The sequence below is a fragment of the Bos taurus genome, chromosome 9 (genome assembly GCF_002263795.3).
Source record: "Bos taurus isolate L1 Dominette 01449 registration number 42190680 breed Hereford chromosome 9, ARS-UCD2.0, whole genome shotgun sequence".
NCBI lineage: Eukaryota > Metazoa > Chordata > Mammalia > Artiodactyla > Bovidae > Bos > Bos taurus.
In genome coordinates, this window is record NC_037336.1 from 84883184 (window position 1) to 84891592 (window position 8409).

Below are 8409 nucleotides of genomic sequence, written 5' to 3' on the forward strand. Positions count from 1 at the left end.
GGAGAAGACTCTTGAGAGTCCCTTGGACTGCAGGGACATCCAGCCAGTCCATCCTGAAGGAAATCAGTCTTGAGTATTCATTGGAAGGACTGATGCTGAGGCTGAAACTCGAATACTTTGGCCACCTGATGTGAAGAACTGACTCATTGGAAAAGACCCTGATGCTGGGAAAGACTGAGGGCAGGAGGAGAAGGGAACAACAGAGGATGAGATGGTTGGATGGCATCACCGACTCAATGGACATGAGAACCCATGTCTCCTGCATCTCCTGCATTGCAGGTCTTTCTTACCACTGAGCCACCTGGGAAGCCCTAGTATTCAGCATCCTGTAGCATTTATCATTGTTTCTGTTCTGGACTTCTATTGAGCGTTTCTAGGCCTGTGTCTTGATCACTATTTTGGGTAGCATTTGGAGACTTAGAAGCATAGTACAGAAAGTCTCTAAAAGCCCTTTCTTTGTAATTCTGTACCAGTCCTGCCCAGCCCAGCCTAATCTGTCCTCTTGGAACTGTCAAACTGATTTCATGTCACAATTCTCTTGGTGACTGTTCCAGATCCCCCATGCCACCTTCGGGTGCCTTAAAACTACCCCTGCCCCCTCACCTCCCCTTCTGCAGACGGCCTTGGCTACGTCATTACCTAGAACATCGAGTCTGCTGCACAAGAGCTCCCTGCCTCTCCCCTCCTTCATCTCAAAGTGTGTTGGCATCTTTGCCCATCTGTTCTTTGTTCCCTGTTTCGGGTGAAGAATTACCCTCTCCCCTCTAAGACTAATCCGTCCTCTGGGTATCTACTCATGGCCCTAGTCATAATTATGGCCCATAATTATCCCTTTGTTTTCTTGCATTTGGTCTCTCTCCATGGAACCCTTCCACTCCTTCTGTAAACATGCCCAGATCCTTCCTTGTTCTTAAAAGCACTGTCCCCTCCAGCTACTATTTTGCCTCCTTAACTGTGCTATTATACTTCTTGAAAGTGTGGTGACCTAGCCCCAGCTTCATGTTGTGACCGGCTGTTAATTATTATAAAATTGCTGAAAGAACAATTCAGAATTCCTAACAGTTCAACTCCTGATAATTTCTTCCTGGTAGAGATAAGTCAGGACCAACTCTGGGCAGTGAGGGAGGTCCTAGGCCTCTTGTCTCCAGTTTTCTGCAGCTTGCAGACCACAGCCCTGTGGGCTGCTCTCCATGTGGGGGAATTTTAGCATATTTGGAATATGCGATGACTGCAACAATGTGCTTTTAAGAAATCAGGAATTTACATAGCTATTCAGTTGGAAAAATTATAAAGCCAGTTAATGCCTGGAGGAGAGAATAAACAAAGACACTTTTGTCTTTTAACCTCTGAGTTTTTTCCTGAGGGTTTGCTGAATAAGAAGGGGTAGAAAAATTTCCATCCTCTCCAGTATATTTCAATTTGCTGAAAACCTGCAAATTTAATCCTGAGTGAAGCCTAGAACTCTGTGAGTCCAGAGAAAGTGGTAAGTAGCAGTGCAGTCTGTTATAACCCATTTAGTTTTGTCCAGGAACTAGCTAGTAAATCAGTACTTAGCAAGGACACTCCATACATGAAGACAGTTCAGTTCAGTTCAGTCGCTTAGTCGTGTCTGACTCTTTGCGACCCCATGAATCGCAGCACGCCAGGCCTCCCTGTCCATCACCAACTCCCGGAGTTCACTCAGACTCACGTCCATCGAGTCGGTGATGCCATCCAGCCATCTCATCCTCTGTCGCACCTTCTCCTGCCCTCAATCCCTCCCAGCATCAGAGTCTTTTCCAATGAGTCAACTCTTCTCATGAGGTGGCCAGAGTATTGGACTTTCAGCTTTAGCATCTTTCCTTCCAAAGAAATCCCAGGGCTGATCTCCTTTAGAATGGACTGGTTGGATCTCCTTGCAGTCCAAGGGACACTCAAGAGTCTTGTCCAGCACCACAGTTCAAAGGCATCAATTCTTTGGCGCTCAGCTTTCTTCACAGTCCAACTCTTGCATCCATATATGACCACTGGAAAAACCATAGCCTTGACTAGACGGACCTTTGTTGGCAAAGTAATGTCCCTGCTTTTCAATATGCTATCTAGGTTGATCATAATTTTCCTTCCAAGGAGTAAGTGTCTTTTAATTTCATGACTGCAGTGACCATCTGCAGTGATTTTGGAGCCCCCGAAAATAAAGTCTGACACTGTTTCCACTGTTTCCCTATCTATTTCCCATGAAGTGGTGGGACCAGACGCCATGATCCTAGTTTTCTGAATGTTGAGCTTTAAGCCAACTTTTTCACTCTCCTCTTTCACTTTCATCAAGAGGCTTTTTAGTTCCTCTCACTTTCTGCCATAAGGGTGGTGTCATCTGCATATCTGAGGTTATTAATATTTCTCCCGCAATCTTGATTCCAGCTTGTGCTTCTTCCAGCCCAGCGTTTCTCATGATGTACTCTGCATAGAAGTTAAATAAGCAGGGTGACAGTATACAGCCTTGACGTACTCCTTTTCCTATTTGGAACCAGTCTGTTCCATGTCCAGTTCTAACTGTTGCCTCCTGACCTGCATATAGGTTTCCCAAGAGGCAGATCAGGTGGTCTGGTATTCCCATCTCTTTCAGAATTTTCCACAGTTTATTGTGATCCACACAGTCAAAGGCTTTGGCATAGTCAATAAAGCAGAAATAGATGTTTTTCTATGAAGACAGGATAGTGATAAATAACGGTTTATATTGCATTTGGGTATTTGTGTTTACAGTCAAAAAAAAGAAAGTATACACAGATCATTCTGGAGCGGGCAAACATTTTTCTGGTCTATAGAATCCCTAGGAAATCTACCCTGTGGAACTCCTGTAGCAGGAAAAAGAACATCCATGCCAGCTCATTGTGTAACACGACATCGTGTACTCCAGACTGTTGTTCTGGGAGGCAGCCTCAACCTTCCCAGGAGCTCAGAGGCACCCCTCAGAGGCCTTTGGAGGAACTGAAAGGTGACCATGAAGATACTGATGGGATTAGTGAACATATTGATATTTTTTTCTCAGCCGTGGAGGCAAAGGTATCTATACTCCTGTCTGACTTGCTAGACTTAAATTTCTTGATAGCAACTTAGTTTACTGAGAAATTGGATGTAAAAATTTTACTGTGGACAGTTGAATCAGCCAGCAGCAGTAGTATGTGATGTGCTCTATAATATTCCCAGGGTGGATATTGCTGTTGTTGCTCAGAGGCCAAGTCCTGTCCGACTCTTTGCGACCCCATGTTCTGCAGCAAGGCAGGCCTCCTTGTCCCTCACCATCTCCCAGAGTTTGCCCTAGTTCATGTCCATTGAATTGGTGATGCCATCCAACCATCTCATCCTCTGCTGCCCTCTTCTCCGTCTACCTTCAGTCTTTCCCTGCATCAAGGTCCAATGGGTTGGCTCTTAGCATCAGGTAGCCAAGGATTGGAGCTTCATCTTCAACATCAGTCCTTCCAATGAATATTCAGGGTTGATTTCCTTTAGGATTGACTGGTTTGATCTCTTGCTGGACAAGTGACTCTCAAGCGTCTTCTCCAGCAGCACAGTTTAAAAACATTAATTTTTTGGCACTATGCATTCTTTATGGTCCAACTCTCACATCCATACATGACTACTGGAAAGACCATAGCCTTGACTATATGGACCTCTGCAAAGTGATGTCTCTGCTTTTTAGTACACTCTCTAGGTTTGTCATAGCTCTCCTTCTTAGAAGCTGTCATCTTCTAATTTCATGGCTGCAGTGGATATAAAGAAGTGTAAAATGTGGTTATGCCTTTGGAGAAATTTGAAGCTAAAATGAGGCTGGATTTATACACACCTGCCACCTCCCCAGTCTGTTAGAGTATTACCAATCTTCCTTGGGTCCATCATGATAGGTAGTGTGACATGGCTAAATGTTGAGAAAGTCATGTGGTAAAAAAAATCATGTGTATCACCAGATTAGTGCATGTGTGCCATCCAGGCAAAATTTTTACTGTTATTTTTAATTTATTTTTCCTAAGAGATAGTTGCTTCTGCTACTGCTGCTAAGTCATTTCAGTCGTGTCCGACTCTGTGCAACCCCATAGATGGCAGCCCACCAGGCTCCCCCGTCCCTGGGATTCTCCAGACAAGAACACTGGAGTGGGTTGCCATTTCCTTCTCCAATGCATGAAAGTGAAAAGTGAAAGTGAAGTCGCTCAGTTGTGTCTGACTCTTAGCGACCCCATGGACTGCAGCCCACTAGGCTCCTCTGTCCATGGGATTTTCCAGGCAAGAGTACTGGAGTGGGGTGCCATTGCCTTCGAGAGACAGTTGACCCACCCCCAGTTGTAAGGAAATTGCATGGACTATTATTGTACAGTCACCAGTTTTTTGTTTTTTTAAATCTCAGCTACCAAATGTGGAGAATTTATTGGTTCTACATCTGCAGTGGGGCTACCTCCTTTTAAATACTATCACAATAGCAAAATAACTTCTAAATGGCTTATCTTGCATCTGACACTGATTGCCTTTTAATTAGGGGGAAATTAGAAGCTAAAAAGTGTAGCAGACCTGAAGTCAGTTAAAAATCAGAATAATCAGCTAAGAAAAAAACACACATTATCTCATAAAACTTAATATTTAGCCACAGGATAATAGTTTTTTATTCTCTCAATAACTTTTTCTGTGCCATCGTGCACCCCCTTCGTTTCTCCGATTGGAACTCTAACAGATTAGAATTGCCAGATATGTGGGAAATGAAAGACTTCCTCTCTTCTTCTCTCACCCTCCTTAATAGCCTAGAACAAATAAAACTGAGAAACCCACAGTTCAGCCCAGGAATTAGGTTTGTATGGCCCTGAGGTAAGAACTCTGAGTGTCTCAAAGCAGGTCGGGGAAGAATTAGGCCAGCTAGGGTTATAAACGTTTTAGTAATATCTTCTCAGAAATAGATAATAATTTGGCACATTACAGACTACAGCCATTCAATTTTTATAAACTCTGTCTTTAAAAACAGTAAAGCTTCAAGAACGTTAGTAGAACCAAAAATATAATTTACCATTTATTGGTCTTGTGGTCTCCCTGATAGCTCAGTTAGTAAAGAATCCGCCTGCAATGCAGGAGACAAGGTTCGATTTCTGGGTCGGGAAGATCCCCTGGAGAAGGGAAAGGCTAGCCACTCCAGTATTCTGGCTTGGAGAATTCCATGGACTGTATAGTCCATGGGGTCGCAAAGGGTTAGACACAACTGAGCAACTTTCACTCACTCACTCACTTATTTATTGGTCCAGAGATGGAATTTTGCGAGTTTTGAGAAAGGACCAGATTTGAGGCAATTTTTTTCATGATTTTTTTTTTCTAAGTCAACCTAGTCCTATATCCAAAGAAGGCTGTAAATGCTTATAAGGTGTGTGTATGTGTGTGTTCTCAGTCATGTATGACTCTTTGTGACCCCATGGACTATAACCTGGCAGGCTCCTCTGTCCATGGGATTTCCCAGGCAAGAATACTAGAGAGGGTTGCCATTTCCCCTTCCAGGGGATCTTCCTGACCTAGGGATGAATACGCGTCTCTTGTGTCTCCTGCATTGGCAGGCGGATTCTTTCCCACTAGTGTCACCTGGAGAGCCCAAACTTATATAAAACAGATTTTTGTTCCTTGGAGGAATGAAGAAAGGGCTTTTTTTTTTTTTCCTCTCTGTAGGAATATGCTGGACAATTTAGGGGGAAAATGAAATGGAAAAATGTGAGCTGATAGGAGCAGCTCTGTGAAGTGAGACTGGACTGACATCGCTTGTTTGCCCATAAGACGTCTTTTTAGCAGTTATCTCCTTAATGCTGATCAGAGTTGTAAACGTGTTCATTTCTCTTCTGCTTGAAGAGTGGGATCTATAAGGAGCAGGATCTAGGATGTCACGGTGCATGCCAGGTGCCAGAGCGCCAAGGAGCCTTCCTAGCAGGGAAATTACTAATGTCTCCTGTGATCATGAAGCAACATGTGCTCCGCTAATTACTGTTCTCTGAGACTGCTCTCACATCTTGAAACTCTCCATGACCCAACTGCGGAAATCCTGTTTGTCTGCCTCCCACCCTTTCCCCCAAAGAATGAAAACTAGCAAATGGCAAGGCTGGGCTTGTTTAATCAATGCAATTTGTTTTTGCTGAACCTAAGATGCGAGAGGTTTCAGTTGGGGCTGTTAGCTTGATGCTGTATTTGTGGATGACTTCGTGGCCCACATCTTTAGCTGAGTTTAATGTGGAGGGTGCCTGCGTTTACTAGATGACAGCCTGGCCAAGGCGTTTTCTTTCTTTCCATAGGTTCCTGGAAGACGATGATCTTTAACACAGTGACCTTTAATGGTTGGCAGGGGTATCTTGCTGACTCCAGGCAGAGCTGTATCAGGCACGGTGCAACACCTGAGAATCTTTTGTTTTAACAAGAGTCTTCTCAGGATGGTGTCGCCTTCCTTGGTGACTTTGTCAAAATTCAGCTGTAGTCTTCCTGAGGTCTTTTGCTGTTCAGTTGTCCAGTCGCTCAGTAGTGTCCAACTCTTTCCGACCCCACGGACTGCAGCACTCCAGCCTTCCCTGTCCTTCACTATCTCCCAGAGCTTGCTCAAACTCATGTCCATTGAGTTGGTGATGCCATCCAACCATCTCGTCCTCTGTCATCCCCTTCTCCTCCTGCCTTCAATCTTTCCTATCAGAGTCTTTTCTAATGAGTCGGCTCTTAGTTGCCCTAATGCTGTAATCAGAGGCTCCTTCTGGTTTTTCAGGTAGAAATAGCAAGTTAACTCACACTCTAAAGCAAATACATTTTTGTTGCAGCTCTTTTTCATTTATTCATTTATTAGAGCATTAAAAATGAAACAGTTTTGCCTTCATGTTAAGCTAAATTTCCCTCACTTCTCCCCTCAAAAGAAAAAACACCAAAAAACTTAGCTTGTCAAGTTAGATCGAACATTGCTTTTACATAGTTTATAATAGGAGCTTAATTTTCAAGAATGGATTGGCTTGGAGATGGGTTTATCTGAGTGACTATTTGAATATATTAGTGAGTACTAAGATATTATTACTTGGTATTACAGGGACAAAAAGATCTCAAAACAGCCTGATTCTCTGGGGAAAGAAACTTTCTGAGCATGGCTAGTAATACTTTCTGTCCATTTAGATGCAATTGTTGGATGATTTTGCCCAAAGTAATTAATAGTGACACATTAGTTAACATATTGCTATCAGCAGGTGGCTGTTTGAGCAGGGGTGAACATAGCCTGTGCTAAAACAAATTATTGTACCCTAGAGAAATGTGCAGAATCATTTTTTAAAGTCTTTCGATAATGCCTGCAATACAATTTTTCTGCAAGAGATAAAACTGAGGGTAACACTGGAGAGTTGTAGACTAGAAAAACAAAAATGAAAGAGAGCATAAGTGATTCAGCCTTTTCCAAAAGCATTTTCAGTTAAGCAACAATAAAAACAAACACACCAAAAAACAAGTAAATGGTTCAATACAAGCAGCACAGTCTGCCTGTCGTATCAAAAATCAAGGGAGAGACCCAGGCATCCTCATTCTTCCTTTACACTCTTTTTTTTCCTTCTCCTTTGTCCATTCTGATCTGTCAAGGGACTCTTGGCCCAGGACACAACAGTGACAGATGGGCAGGAAACTGGAATCTGTTGCTGCTTTTCATTTGTGGAGGAATCATGGTGACCATGAAGGGGTTAAAAGTGTCAACACCAATCAGAGCTTGGCGATAATTAGTGTAATATCAATCCCAGAACACTGGTGCAGACGACCACACAATAGCAGATGAATTCTGCTAGGTTACTGCTTTGTAGGAAATCCTTATTCATCTCTTTCCAGCTTATGCACAAATATGCTTAAAAGCCTGTGTGAAAAAGTTACTGTTTGTGCACACAAATGATTATGATTAAAGATGATTGTGAATCTTTTATTTAGGAAGGTGCATTTTGAATTAGCCTTTACACAGACAAGCTGGATAGATACATACCTCCTGAGCACGAGCTAGGTAGCGTTTCAAATATTTCAAATATTCTGCGGTATGTTGACTGATATTCTATGACTAAGGCTACCAAAGTGTAGAGTTGAGTGATGTGATTTAGGAAGGCAAACTATTACAAGATATATTTTTATTTAATTTTGTTTTACTTTCCTATTCTCATAAGAAACATTAAAGGAAAGAGAAGTAGACCTTTTTAAAAAAACAGATATAGGCTTGAGAAGAATAAAATACATTTTCTTATTATTAGCTTCAAAGAGAAAATTGATTGATAAACAACAGTCTTAAAGTTAGTTTTCAAAAGTCCATATGGTAACCAGAAAAGGACAAATATGACTTAAAAAATGGAGCAGAAATCCGTGATGGACTAGGGGAAGAATGGGTAAAGGAGAACTTAAATAACCCCGATATGTTCAAATCCACAG

The 8409-nt window shown here is 42.5% G+C and overlaps 1 protein-coding gene across 4 annotated transcripts in view; it reads left to right on the forward strand.

Annotated features, from left to right (window-relative positions):
- Positions 1–8409, forward strand: part of SAMD5 (sterile alpha motif domain containing 5) — a 141318-nt gene that overhangs the window by 52063 nt on the left and 80846 nt on the right. The gene's annotated exons all lie outside the window — the stretch shown is intronic.